This window comes from Castor canadensis, chromosome 18 (genome assembly GCF_047511655.1).
Source record: "Castor canadensis chromosome 18, mCasCan1.hap1v2, whole genome shotgun sequence".
NCBI lineage: Eukaryota > Metazoa > Chordata > Mammalia > Rodentia > Castoridae > Castor > Castor canadensis.
In genome coordinates this window covers 30,904,893-30,917,500 of record NC_133403.1, presented here as the reverse complement: position 1 = coordinate 30,917,500, position 12,608 = coordinate 30,904,893, and the positions used below count along the sequence as shown (strand labels likewise).

At 35.3% G+C, this 12,608-nt stretch overlaps 1 protein-coding gene and 1 pseudogene across 2 annotated transcripts in view; one reads left to right on the top strand and one right to left on the bottom strand.

Moving 5' to 3' along the window:
• Window positions 1-12,608, top strand: part of LOC109676735 (doublecortin domain-containing protein 1-like) — a 1,027,711-nt pseudogene that overhangs the window by 65,559 nt on the left and 949,544 nt on the right.
• The window catches only part of LOC109677192 (dnaJ homolog subfamily C member 24-like), a 929,921-nt gene that overhangs the window by 110,975 nt on the left and 806,338 nt on the right, over window positions 1-12,608 (bottom strand). The window lies entirely within an intron of this gene.

Genomic DNA, 12,608 nt, shown 5'->3' with positions numbered 1-12,608 from the left:
CATGAACATTATATACTCAAGGGATAATGAACAGATTGGCTTAGGTAGAAGAATGCTCTAAACTAGGGTAAGATAAGACCAGGAATTTTGAATGGTGCTTGATTACCTATAAATTTTTCTGTCAGACACAAGTTTAAGGGGAAGGACTGTGTGTTGTTTTCATTTTTCTTGTACAGAATCTAGTACATAGGATGAACTCAACAAGAATATGTTGTCTGCCTGATTGGCTGGCTGACTAGTGGAACACTTCAAAACATAGATCTAAGACTTGCCTTAGACATTGATAAAACTGATGTTGGAAATTCATCTGTGATTAGAGTACAGAATGTCAGAAGTAATAGGAAGAATCAAATACAATTAGGAAGCTATTGGAGATTATAAGAGGCTAAGGGAGAAATGAAATGGGTCAGGTGGGGAATGGAAAGGAATGTTGATTTGGGGTTATAATACATAGATACATGTAAATGTCACAAGGAAATTCTCTGTGTAGCTATCTTAAACAAACAAAAATGTCATTTCTTTTACCAAATCAGAGAACAGAAGGGCAGAACAGGTTCTGTCTGGGGTGTTGTTACCAGCAGAAGGGGGGAGGAGATGGGGAAAAGGTGTGGGAGGGTGAATACAGTTCAAATACTGTGTGCACATGTATGTAAATGGAAAAATGAGACCTTTTGAAACTATTCCAGGAATGAAATGGGGGAAGGGGAGATAAAGGAGAATGACGGAGGGGGTGAATTCAAATATGATACATTGTAAGAACTTTTGTAAATGCCACAATGTACCCCCAGCACAATAAAAAAACATAAAAATTAAAAAGTTAAAAAAAGAGTTACTGTGAGAAAAGAGTAGCTGAGAATTAGGTGTTCTTCCTTTTATTATGTCTCAGGTATGTTCCCTTAGAGCAGAGACCAAGATGGAGATTTTTGTCTAAGAGACTTATTGAGGAAGTACTCTAACTGGAACTTATAAGGGAGTGAAGAAAGGAACACAGACTGACAGAACTGTGGTCAGCTGAAGTATACCTTCAGTCTGAAGTATGAAAGATACCACATGGTGACCCTTCCCTACAGCAAAGAGATTGTCTTCCAGTCAATCAGTCATTGGCTATGTCTATCTCTGTAGTAAGGAGAGAATTAGGTCATAACCTGCTGGCATTTCCCTGGCTAGGTTCCTTTCAGCCAAGGGCAGTTCTCATGAGAAGGGTGCAGCTAAGAATTGGTAGCAGCCAAGACTCACAGCAGCTGGAGTTTAGGTGCATTCGCCTGTTTTTTTTTGTTTTGTTTTGTTTTTTTTAAGTACCTTGGCAGGGCATCAACAATGTCTACTAAACTCTGCTATAGTCTCTTCCTTGACAGCATCCTGCCAAGAACATTCTAATAGGTTCTCATCACATCCAGAATAAAATCTAAACCTTTTACCTGACTGACACAATTTTACCCCTTTCTCCTCCTTGACTTTATCCATATAAACTCTCCAAACATTTTCTTTATCCAAAACCACCAAGCTCATTCTTACTTTAAGCCTTTGTGATTGTTTTTCACTATGTCTGCAATATTCTCCCCCCAGATTTTCACAATGGAGTTCTTAGGCAGTCTTTGCTATCCAGATGTCACCTCTTAAGAGAGGCCTTCCACTGTTGGTCTGTCTGCAAGAGGCCGTGAGGTGCACAAGCTGCTCTGTCCTCTTCACAGCTGTTACCCTGGTGCCTTGATGAATGGACACTCAATAAGTATCACTGAATGAATAAGCAGTTGGTTGGAGAGAATGAATAAGCATTAAGGGTTCAAGGTCTCCCTGGCTAACTGTGAAAGAACTGGAAGCATTGACATAAATGAGAACTATGAAGAGCAAGACAATGTGTGCAGAAAGAGTTGTTTTGTTTTCGTTTTTTTTTTTTGCTTCAAACATACTGAATTTGACATAATGGCAGAAAATGTGTGGTAGAGGCAGAATAGCATAGTGATTAGGAATGCAGTTCCTAGAACTGACATAGCCAATCTGCACCACATGCTAACTGCAAGATCTTCATTAGGGCACTTTACCCCTATACCTCAGTTTCCTCACTGTAGATGGAGACAATAATGTTGGCCTACATCAAAAAGTTCTTGACAGGATGAATGACTTCAAAACTATAGATCACACAAAACAGCTTCTGGCTGACAATAAGCATTATTTTATTAGTAGAACTTAAGGAGTTTTGCATGTAGCCAGGCTGGTGCTAGGGTTACATGAGTGAGTCACCTATGGACATTTGAGGAAGTGCTCACTCTGAGGGTTGTGTGAGGGCTCTGAGCACACTTCCTAGAATTTTGTCTTTTGGCTCTTTACTTTAGTCCTGCCTGTGGTTGAAATAATCAAAGCAAACCCTTTTCATAAGTAAGATTCTCTAAATCTAGATCTAAGACCTCCTCTTTCTGGCCTTGGTGGATATGGTTTCTTGCTGCTGATAATCTCTGTCTTGGCTCATTGTCTTTGATTGCTTCTCAGCTTTTTCCTTCATTTATGCAACCAGTTCCATATAGTCACCTCTGCTCAGGTACTCTGGGTGGATTCTCTTTTCCTGGTTGGACCCTGACTAAGGTAACAATTGATTTATTCCACAGCACCATAATAAACAATAGGATTTCAGGAGAGAGAAGCTAACATTTATGGAATGACTTTGATGTGTTAGATAATTTTATAAACAGAATTTTTTTGAAGTTTCTTTTTTTATTGTGTGCTAGGTGGGGGTATATTGTAGCATTTACAAAAGCTCTTACAATATATCAAATATATCATACTTGAATTCACCCCCTCCATCATTTTCCTAGAATAGTTTCAACAGGTATCATTTTTCCATTTATAAACATGTGTACATAGTATTTAAATTTTTTTAAAAAGTTTTTTCTTTTATTCATATGTGCATACAATGTTTGGTCATTTCTCCCCCTTCCCCCACCCCCTCAATTATTTAAATTTTAATCCACATCAGGTACTAGATACTTTGTAAGTGAGAAATCTGAGATTCAGGGATGTATAATTAGTCTAGGGTCATTAAGTAATAAGCTGAGATTCAAACCTAGTTTGGATATAGTTTTCCTCTATGCAAAACATCTGGAGTCACTCCATTTAAACCACAAAAATTCATTAGCTTTTGTTTTTTATTCATTGAGAGATACAATGTTTAAATTTTCAGAGAGATACTATTAGATTTACTAATAGTTGAGATGAAATTAACATAACCTAAATTTAGTTATTTTAAAGTGAACAATTCAATAGTATTTACTACATTCACAATGTTGTATAGCCAGCACCTCTGTGTAGTTCCAAAACATTTCCACCATTCCAAAATAAAACCACTTACCCATTAAATTTCTCTTCACTCTCCTTTCCTCTCAGCCCCAGGCAACCCTCAGTCTATGTGCTCTGTTTCTATGTGTTTGCCTATTCTGAATACTTCATATAAATGGAATTACATCATATGTCAATTTTTATGTCTGGCTTATTTTTACTTAGTATTATCTTTCTGAGCTTCATCCATATTGTAGCATGTTTCAGTATTTTATTCTTTTTTATGACTAAATAATACTCCAGAGTATGTATATTCTACAATTTGTTTATCCATTCATCCATTAGTAGGCATTTGGTGTCCACCTCTTGGCCATTGTGAAAAGTGCTGCTATAAATATGAAATGTATATGTATTTATTGGAGTATCTGTTTTCTTTTGGATATAAATGAACCCATTGACTTCTAATTTTTCTAATTGTAATTCTTATCAATTTCAAATTATGAAATGAAAAATACAGCAACTAATTTATGTCAAAATACTTTTTCTCTTTTTGAAGGTTAATCACAGCTTAATCTTCTATTGTAGTTTTAATTTACTTTGCAAATTTTGCTCATATTTCTGCTCACTATACATATGTTTGTATTTGTGCCTGAGAGAGAGAGATTTTGATATACCCATTCTGAGATTTGAAGTTCATTAACAACAATGTGATATCAATATTAGCAGATTTTATGTAAAGTATTATTTATAGGTCAAAGAGATCTTCTTCAAAGTAAGTGCTAACAGAGAGGAGTTATTTCAAAATTTGGGTAAACAAGTAAATGCCTCTCTTTTCAGTTATTTGCAAATAAAATTGTTTCTCTCATTAGTATAAATAAGAACAGATGTAATTTATGTGAAAATAAAATATGATCTAAAATGAATTGAATGCACAAATAAAATAAGTACCTCAGTTGTGAATTATTTATTTATGAGATGAAACCTTGAAAAGAAAGGAATGCTGATAGCAACTTGGTATGCAATACACCACACTCCTGTTCCTACCTTCTATTTTCTTTTTTTTTTTTCATTTTTCTTTTATTATTCATATGTGCATACAAGGCTTGGTTTATTTCTCCCCCCTGCCCCCACCCCCTCCCTTACCACCCACTCCACCCCCTCCCGCTCCCCCCCTCAATACCCAGCAGAAACTATTTTGCCCTTATCTCTAATTTTGTTGTAGAGAGAGTATAAGCAATAATAGGAGGGAACAAGGGGTTTTGCTGGTTGAGATAAGGATAGCTATACAGGGCATTGACTCACATTGATTTCCTGTGCATGGGTGTTACCTTCTAGGTTAATTCTTTTTGATCTAACCTTTTCTCTAGTTCCTGGTCCCCTTTTCCTATTGGCCTCAGTTGCTTTAAGGTATCTGCTTTAGTTTCTCTGCATTAAGGGCAACAAATGCTAGCTAGTTTTTTAGGTGTCTTACCTATCCTCACCCCTCCCTTGTGTGCTCTCACTTTTATCATGTGCTCATAGTCCAATCCCCTTGTTGTGTTTGCCCTTGATCTAATGTCCACATATGAGGGAGAACATACGATTTTTGGTCTTTTGAGCCAGGCTAACCTCACTCAGAATGATGTTCTCCAATTCCATCCATTTACCAGCGAATGATAACATTTCGTTCTTCTTCATGGCTGCATAAAATTCCATTGCGTATAGATACCACATTTTCTTAATCCATTCGTCTTGGCATCTTGGCTGTTTCCATAACTTGGCTATTGTGAATAGTGCCGCAATAAACATGGATGTGCAGGTGCCTCTGGAGTAACAGTCTTTTGGGTATATCCCCAAGAGTCCTACCTTCTATTTTCAAAGTGATACATAGTAATTAGTTGTATTCCCATTAACATTAGTAGGAGTTTGAAACTTAAATTTGTGCACACATCTTTGGAAATGTATAGGTCAAAGTAAACTGTTAATAAAAAACTGTTTTTCATTTTCAGTAAAATAGTTTAAATCTCTCGCCAAAGACATTCTAGAAGGCACCTTCATTTTAGTTATAGAAGAATTACAGTATAAGTTTATTATTTGAAGGTCATCATCTTTAAAGCCACATGGATAAGCAATCCTATTACAGAATGAAAAGAGTGTTTTCCCTACCTGAAAGAACACAAAAAGTTCAGGACCCACATTGTTTTATAGTAAGCAAAGGACATGGGACCCTTTCAGTGAAGCCTTTCAGCTAGGTACATGTGATCACTGATAGAAGCATACTAAGGTGAATTTTAATTAGAACTAAATTGTGGTATTACTCTTTCATCTCCTGAACATCTGTTCCCTTCAGAAATGATGATTTATGCAGGCTATCAGAGCAGACAGCTTGCTACAGCTTATGTCACGGTTAGTGGGAAGCTGGTGGTAGCATTTCAGAAAACGAGCATCTAAATGGAGACTGGCCAGTGTATATGATGTAGGTAATGGGGGAGGGGAAGCACAATGCGTCCATTTTTAATTTGAAGCCAAATATTGACTTGAATTTTTAAAAATTATCTTCTAGACCATCTGTTGTTAATGAAGAAAGTAACTTGGACAATGAATGGGCTGATGCTTCCTACTGATGTCAAAAGACAGAAAACCAAGCCTGTTCTTTCAATTAGAATGAAGACCTCAGTCCGAATTCTGTTCTTTAAGAATGGCATAGGGAAGGATGGGCATGAGATTACAGTGGGAAAGGAAGCAATGAAAAAGGTAATTAATCATTGAAATATGAATCAAATTTCAGTTATTGTGGCTTTTGAAATGTTTTTTCCTTCTAAATAGCAATGTCTATTAATAAAGTGAAATATTAAGGCATTACATATAACTTAAAAAATTCACCTATTTAGAAGTGTACTTATTGCATGAATTATCTCAACAAAGCAATGATATTTATTTGGTCAGCATAGTTGGCCATTTACCTAGTGAAAAGTTGTATTTATACTGGGAGGAACTTTCCAGTTGATCAATAATTTATAATATATTTACGTGGAAACCAGTCTAACCTAGCTTCAACATTCATTTAGAATAAGACCAAAAAATACCTTTGTTCCTTGAATGAATAATCAAAGTCTGAAACAGTTAAAATTTTGTTTGAAAACATTCATATAAATTTTAAAAAATGAATCTGGATTGGCCTAAGAGAAATCATGTAACAAGTAAACCAAAGTTTTAAAAACCAGAATTTGAAGTCATATAATTACATGTTTTTAGAAAGTTCTTGTACTGCCTGGATCATTTCTGATATTAAAAATCTGGAGGAACTAATGGGAATTTGGGGAAAAAAAACGATTTTTATAGGCAAGGATTTTTTGACCAATCTTAAAGCAGCAGTTTTGTAATAATAGTAATCAAAATTTATTAAGAATATATTAGAGAACCAGCAAAACATAACCAAATTGTCTAGGTTTGAATCCTGGTTAAGCTGATCACTAGTTATGAGAACTTGGATTACTTAGCTTCTTTGAGCCTCAATTTCTTCATCTAAAAATGGAGTTAGCAACAGTGCCTATTTCATAGAGTTGCTTTGAGGACTGACTGTGATATTATGCATAGAATGCAAAGACTGGCATCGGGAAAATTCCTAGAAAATATTTTCTATTTTTATCATTAAGACTCACAAATATACTTATGATAGAAATTATTTTTCTTACAAATGGAAAACAATTGTTATGAATTCAAGATAGATGTACATAATTTTGTTATACCAGACTATTGCAAATGAATATTACTTGATACAAGTCAATCACTGACTAGATATTCAATCAAAATAACTTTATCTGCTTATTTTTGTGGTTGTTTTATAACCACAACCAGTTAATAGCATTTACCAAGGAACTAGGAAACCTGGGTTTTATTTCTTCCTTATCTGCAGATTTAGATAGTGAGTAAAAACGAGATATTACACACCAGAGCAAGTTGCTAAGGGTTGTTATAACATCTTGCCTGGAGATTTTAAAAACTAGAAAAGAAGGACGTTTTTCTTGTATTGTTAAAATGCAGTCATTCTTAGAGACAGATGCTAGATTAGAAAACCTCTTGAGCTCACTTCAGTTCATTCTCTGTAATTTCATACCTTGGTGTTAAAATTGGGGTAATAGTCACTCTTATAGATAACATGTTCTTAGATGAAAGGTTGAGTATAAATAAAAATGTCACTGCTGTTTTGTTTTTGTCTCTAGAGAGAATTTACTTAAAACTGGATGACAGAGGAAGCCTTCAGTTTCTTTTTTATGTTATAAGAATTTGTAAAATTTTCACAACTCATAAAATTCATAATCAGACAAGACTCAGCAATAAATGTGCTTATAGATTTTCCTTAAATACATTTTTAAGAATGAGGTAAAGGAGAGCAGGCAACAAAAAATTCTGGTGTTGGGTGTCGATAAGAACTTTTAGAAGGAAAAATAAGGTGAGGTAATTATTTTGTAAATAAAATTTTAGTTTTGAAAGAATTTTTGTGGTGTTAGGGTTTGAACTCAGGGCTTTGTACTTGGTAGGCAGGAGCTCTACTTCTTGAGCCACACATCCAGCTCTTTTTGCTTTGGTTACTTTTTTTTTTTCAGTACTGGGGGTTTGAACTCAGGGCCTTCACCTTGAGCCACTCCACCAACCCTTTTTTCTTCATCAAACTCTGGAATACCAAAATGATTGTATATCCATTTGAAGCTCAAAGATGATAGTTTTAAAAATACTCGACATGGTTTTAGTAATCACATAGCATTTGCTATATAGGATATATCCATGGGTTGATGAGGTATTAAGAAAAAAAATTGTGGGCATAAGATGCCAAGTTAATGGAAAATAACAAGCTACAGATTCCTAACTTAAGGTTAGCATCATGGTGGATACATTTGATTCTTTCCCCATTATCTCTTGGATGCATTGTCAAGGAAGTAATATTAGGTCATGTGGATATTATCCAAAATAACATTTTCTTTATGAACAATGTTCATTTTTTCTTAGAAATTAATAATTATTTATTTCCTGTTTTTTGCTTGGTTTTCTGTGTATTGTCACTAATGGCATAAAATTATACTGATGAAGAAAATGATGAAAAAAGATACTGAAATGAATGAAACAATGAAAAAGACCCATGTCCTATTGCTCCAACTTGAATTCCAGCTTGTTCTCTGTGACCTCTACCCTGGGATGATCTTCATCACCAACCTGGTGGTTACTGTTTCCTTTCCTTTGCATTAGATTTCTATTTCTCCACACGTTGTTGTTTTTTGTTTGTTTGTTTTTGGTGGGACTGGGGTTTGAACGCAAGGCTTAGTGCTTGCAAAGCAGGCACTCTACTGCTTGAGCCACACCTCCAGTCCATTTTTTTGCTCTGGCTATTCTGGAGATGGTGTCTCATAAACTATTTGCCCAGACTGTCCTGGAAACAAGATCCTCTCAATCTCGGCCTCCCAAGTAGCTAGGATTACAGGCATGAGCCACCAGTGCCCAGCTTCCACATATTCTTACTGCCCCCGAATGAGAACATAGGAGGTGAATTTTATTTGAGATCTTGGGAAATACTTTTTTCCCTAGATGTGCTGGATAGTCACATTGTCTTTTCACTGTAGAAAGTCTATCCTTTCTCTTTTGAAAAGGTTGTTGAATTACTTCTTTAACAATATCCATTTTCCTTTCTTTTACTGTTCTGATTTTAAGGAAGTCCAACTTTTATATGTACATTATTAATGAACTCAACTTCTAACTTTTTTATCTCTCAGATTTGGTTATTTTTACCTTTTGACTCAATGAATTTTTTGGTTCTCTCTATACTGTCCCTGTTTTCTCTAAGTACTTAGTTTTGTTTTAGGGTTTGGGTTGTGTATGTGTGTATTGTGTATGTATGAATGTGTACATGTGTGTATGTGTGTGTATATGTATGTATGCATGTCTGTGTGTGTGATTGTTCTTTAAATATAACTTGACCATTCATTGGTTATTAAAAGTGAAGTTTTGTGAGCATAAGCATGTTTTATTGAGGAATGGATTTCATTGAAGAGGATCTTTACTTTTTATTTTTGATGGTACTAGGGTTGTTTTCATTACTTTGCACTTGCTAGGCAGGCACTCCACCACTTGAGACACAGCCCCAGCCCTTTTTACTTTAGTTATTTTCACATAAGGTCTCATGTTTTTTGCCTAGGCCAGCCTGGACCATGATCCTCCTATTTATACCTTCGCAGGTGGGATGGTAGTCATGCACCACTACACCTATCTCTATTGTTTGAGATTGGGTCTTGCTAACTTTTTATCTGGATTGGCCTTGAACTGTGATCCTCCGATATCTGCCTTTTGCATAGCTGGGATTACAGGTGTGAGCCACCATGCCCAACCAAAGAGAATCTTGACTAGACTTTTTCTCTTCGGGAGGTTAGGGTCTCTTTGTGCCAGTGTCTGTAGATCATTTCTCTGATCAGTTTCACCAGACAGAATCTGCCAATTTCAGCAGCATAGAAGTAGAGGAGGCTAAGAATTGTACTTTCAGTATGCAGGCTTTCATTTAATTCCCTTCTTATTTTTTTTATAAACTACCATCAGTCTCAGCTCTTCTTTGTGCTGATTTGAGTTTCTCTGGATCAGTCTCTTTAGAGAACAAATCAATCCTCTTTTCTAATGGCAAAAGTATAGCTGTCTAAATGATTGGCGTGACAGAAGGATACTGAAAGTTTAGCTGCTTTTCTGCAGAACAGGCAACCTGTTTTTAATCCCAGCTCTCGAAGAACATTACGTCCTAAATTTCTCAGCCTTTCTGGTGTTCTGCAATACAAGTTGGATTTTCTCCTATTAGCTTAAATTTCAATTATTCTGTTAAGTCATTTATCACTTAATTATCTTCCCTCATTTCTGGCTCTCTTATTTAGGAAAATAAAAAAGGCCAAGTGTTGACCTTTTATTTCTTAAACATTGATTATTTAGATAAAAATAGTTTGAATAATTTCTTCTTATCACAGTTGATTGTGATTACCTAGTTCCCTGGGTTTGGGGCATACTTATCTGAAAAATGTAGCCTTAGTTACTTGAATGAGAACAGAGTACTTTATTCTGTCATCTGGAGCATCATATACTTAATGCATGCAAAGGGCCTGAAGAGTTCTTCCAAGTATGGTCTACAGAACACCTGTAGAATTGTCTGGGTTTGGGGTTAAAAATTCAGGTTTGTAACCTGCACTCCAAGTCTATTATTGAGTTAAGAATATCTTTAGCATGGAGCCAGAAAATCTGAATTTTGACAAATGTCTTTAGATGATTCCTCGGCCCACTAAAATTTGGAATGCTTGTTCCAGTGTGCTAGAATTATAGCTATAATAACTGATGGCAGTTTTCCTTTTTCTTATTTTTGCTTTTTTAATTGATATAAAAATTGTGCATATTTATGGGGTACTATGTGGTGTTTTGATACATATATACCTTGTACAGTATTCAAATCTGGGTAAATATATCTGTTTTCTCAAACATCATGTCTTCATGGTGAAAACATTTAATTTTCATAGAGCCCTTTCTTGTTCGATCTATACTTCTCATGTGGCTTAACAAAAGAAAATTACTTGTGGGAGAGAAAACGAGTTCTGGGAAATTAGATAACTAGTTGCTAGATTAGGACAAATACATGGAGTTACAAATCAGGAAATGTGGGGGCCAGCCTTAAGCCTATAACCCTAGGGAGCTTGGAGGCAGAGATCAGGAAAATTGCAGCCTACCTCATCTTAACCAATGGATGGGTGTGGTGGTGCACACCTGTCATCCAAGCTACATGGGGAAGTACAAATAGGAGTATTGTGGTCCAAGTGGTTACATAAAGTGAGCCCCTATCTCAAAAATAATCATTGCAAAAAGGGCTAGCAGAGGGGCTCTAGTGGTAGAACACCTGTCTAGCAAGTGTTGAAAAGAAAAATCAGGAAATAGAAAACATCTACAAGTTTGCAGAAAGAGTAGTCTATATTTTAGAAGTCTGGCTTTTAAAGAAACATGAATACTTCTGTCACATTTGTATGTATGGGTAATTTCCTTGTTATTACTGAATATCCATATTGGAGGAATTATTTATTTATATGACTGTCAAGGTATAAAAATAATAGACTTTATTAGAGATTTTAACGGAAAAAGTAAATCCCATTTGTTGATTTGAAAAATAATTCAATAAAGCTAAACAAACAAAAAACTTAAGAAAAAATTTAAGAAAAGCCTAATTCAATTGAAAAAAAAATTATAATGGAATTGAAGAATGTCCATACATGTAAGTCAGTAACTATATCAGCAGAGATTTTCCTGAATGTGTGAACAAAATAATTCAAAGAAAATTTTAAGAGATTCAAAAAGGAGCACCTGGAGTAACAAAATTTGATTAAGGAAGTTGAATGTGGATTATAACAGGGGAGGTCACGTGTGATGAGTATACTGGAAGTTCTTTAAGAGCTTTTTATAACGAAGGAAATTCCATTGATACTAATGTTATTATTGTCATTTAAAAATTAGTCTGATTTTTTTATACCAGGAACTAAAATGATTAAAAACATGACAGCATGTTTTTTTTAAAAATAGTTGTTAATATAGTTTACTCTCAAGAAGCCATAGACAATTGACTTCTGACTTCAAGAACAATATTTTTTCATTATTTGGAATTGCCACAGATATACTTTTTCTTACATTTGAATTTCAGATGTGCACCCTTGTTTAAAAATAATTTAGCATAATCATTAAAAATGAAAACACAGACATCTGGTTTCATTCATACAGATTATCTTATATCAGACTAGTCATCACATTCTAAACAACTGAAAAACTAGATATTTATGAGGCAATTATTCCTATGGCTACTAGGCCATAGGGAGCACAAGATGTAATGCCTGAGAGAATGGGGAGAATTGAAGCAAATCCTACAAGTTACCATACCTTTGTACCCAGAAGCAATTTTTAGACTGTAGCTAGAAGGAAAAGCCAAGAGAAGCACAGTGGTCTCCATATGCTGAAGAGAGATCAAAATTTTGGGAGGCCAAGTGGCTAGAAATTTGCAGGGCAATGCCGTAGAAGAGGGATCTATTTGAGACTAGTTCCCAAAATATACATAGATGTCTCCTTATATCTTTGGCTGAATATTAGGTTGCTCAGGTGTAAGCTGAACTCCATGAGGCCCTACACAAACAATTATCAGAGAAAGAACATGAGCGTCTGTGCAGAGCAAGAGGCATTTGTGCTCGGACGAGTTGGAGGGCAGAGGTTGTATTAAACTTGTCTGGCATTCATGAAGATACCCAGACAGGTAAATCCATATCCAAGAGAAAAGTCAATCCAAGAAACAGATACCAAAATAAAGTTAA